The sequence below is a fragment of the Nerophis ophidion genome, linkage group LG10 (assembly GCF_033978795.1).
Source record: "Nerophis ophidion isolate RoL-2023_Sa linkage group LG10, RoL_Noph_v1.0, whole genome shotgun sequence".
NCBI lineage: Eukaryota > Metazoa > Chordata > Actinopteri > Syngnathiformes > Syngnathidae > Nerophis > Nerophis ophidion.
In genome coordinates this window covers 72,783,326-72,786,102 of record NC_084620.1, presented here as the reverse complement: position 1 = coordinate 72,786,102, position 2,777 = coordinate 72,783,326, and positions in this window count along the sequence as shown.

The window sequence follows — 2,777 nt, the reverse complement described above, 5'->3', positions numbered from 1 at the left end:
GGTTGTTAGCAGACTAGTGTGGTCAACTAGTCAACACACGAGTTAGGTTGTTAGCAGACTAGTGTGGTCAACTAGTCAACACACGAGTTAGGTTGTTAGCAGACTAGTGTGGTCAACTAGGTCAACACACGAGTTAGGTTGTTAGCAGACTAGTGTGGTCAACTAGTCAACACATGAGTTAGGTTGTTAGCAGACTAGTGTGGTCAACTAGTCAACACATGAGTTAGGTTGTTAGCAGACTAGTGTGGTCAACTAGTCAACACACGAGTTAGGTTGTTAGCAGACTAGTGTGGTCAACTAGTCAACACACGAGTTAGGTTGTTAGCAGACTAGTGTGGTCAACTGGTCAACACACGAGTTAGGTTGTTAGCAGACTAGTGTGGTCAACTGGTCAACACATGAGTTAGGTTGTTAGCAGACTAGTGTGGTCAACTGGTCAACACATGAGTTAGGTTGTTAGCAGGACTAGTGTGGTCAACTAGTCAACACACGAGTTAGGTTGTTAGCAGACTAGTGTGGTCAACTAGTCAACACATGAGTTAGGTTGTTAGCAGACTAGTGTGGTCAACTAGTCAACACACGAGTTAGGTTGTTAGCAGACTAGTGTGGTCAACTAGTCAACACACGAGTTAGGTTGTTAGCAGACTAGTGTGGTCAACTAGTCAACACACGAGTTAGGTTGTTAGCAGACTAGTGTGGTCAACTAGTCAACACATGAGTTAGGTTGTTAGCAGACTAGTGTGGTCAACTAGTCAACACACGAGTTAGGTTGTTAGCAGACTAGTGTGGTCAACTAGTCAACACACAGTTAGGTTGTTAGCAGACTAGTGTGGTCAACTAGTCAACACATGAGTTAGGTTGTTAGCAGACTAGTGTGGTCAACTAGTCAACACACGAGTTAGGTTGTTAGCAGACTAGTGTGGTCAACTAGTCAACACACGAGTTAGGTTGTTAGCAGACTAGTGTGGTCAACTAGTCAACACACGAGTTAGGTTGTTAGCAGACTAGTGTGGTCAACTAGTCAACACACGAGTTAGGTTGTTAGCAGACTAGTGTGGTCAACTAGTCAACACACGAGTTAGGTTGTTAGCAGACTAGTGTGGTCAACTAGTCAACACATGAGTTAGGTTGTTAGCAGACTAGTGTGGTCAACTAGTCAACACACGAGTTAGGTTGTTAGCAGACTAGTGTGGTCAACTAGTCAACACACGAGTTAGGTTGTTAGCAGACTAGTGTGGTCAACTAGTCAACACACGAGTTAGGTTGTTAGCAGACTAGTGTGGTCAACTAGTCAACACACGAGTTAGGTTGTTAGCAGACTAGTGTGGTCAACTAGTCAACACACGAGTTAGGTTGTTAGCAGACTAGTGTGGTCAACTAGTCAACACATGAGTTAGGTTGTTAGCAGACTAGTGTGGTCAACTAGTCAACACACGAGTTAGGTTGTTAGCAGACTAGTGTGGTCAACTAGTCAACACACGAGTTAGGTTGTTAGCAGACTAGTGTGGTCAACTAGTCAACACACGAGTTAGGTTGTTAGCAGACTAGTGTGGTCAACTAGTCAACACACGAGTTAGGTTGTTAGCAGACTAGTGTGGTCAACTAGTCAACACAGTTGACTAGTTGACCACACTAGTTGACCACACTAGTCTGCTAACAACCTAACTCGAGTTAGGTTGTTAGCAGACTAGTGTGGTCAACTAGTCAACACACGAGTTAGGTTGTTAGCAGACTAGTGTGGTCAACTAGTCAACACATGAGTTAGGTTGTTAGCAGACTAGTGTGGTCAACTAGTCAACACACGAGTTAGGTTGTTAGCAGACTAGTGTGGTCAACTAGTCAACACACGAGTTAGGTTGTTAGCAGACTAGTGTGGTCAACTAGTCAACACACGAGTTAGGTTGTTAGCAGACTAGTGTGGTCAACTAGTCAACACATGAGTTAGGTTGTTAGCAGACTAGTGTGGTCAACTAGTCAACACACGAGTTAGGTTGTTAGCAGACTAGTGTGGTCAACTAGTCAACACACGAGTTAGGTTGTTAGCAGACTAGTGTGGTCAACTAGTCAACACACGAGTTAGGTTGTTAGCAGACTAGTGTGGTCAACTAGTCAACACACGAGTTAGGTTGTTAGCAGACTAGTGTGGTCAACTGGTCAACACACGAGTTAGGTTGTTAGCAGACTAGTGTGGTCAACTAGTCAACACATGAGTTAGGTTGTTAGCAGACTAGTGTGGTCAACTAGTCAACACATGAGTTAGGTTGTTAGCAGACTAGTGTGGTCAACTAGTCAACACACGAGTTAGGTTGTTAGCAGACTAGTGTGGTCAACTAGTCAACACACGAGTTAGGTTGTTAGCAGACTAGTGTGGTCAACTGGTCAACACACGAGTTAGGTTGTTAGCAGACTAGTGTGGTCAACTGGTCAACACACGAATTAGGTTGTTAGCAGACTAGTGTGGTCAACTGGTCAACACATGAGTTAGGTTGTTAGCAGACTAGTGTGGTCAACTGGTCAACACATGAGTTAGGTTGTTAGCAGACTAGTGTGGTCAACTAGTCAACACACGAGTTAGGTTGTTAGCAGACTAGTGTGGTCAACTAGTCAACACATGAGTTAGGTTGTTAGCAGACTAGTGTGGTCAACTAGTCAACACACGAGTTAGGTTGTTAGCAGACTAGTGTGGTCAACTAGTCAACACACGAGTTAGGTTGTTAGCAGACTAGTGTGGTCAACTAGTCAACACACGAGTTAGGTTGTTAGCAGACTAGTGTGGT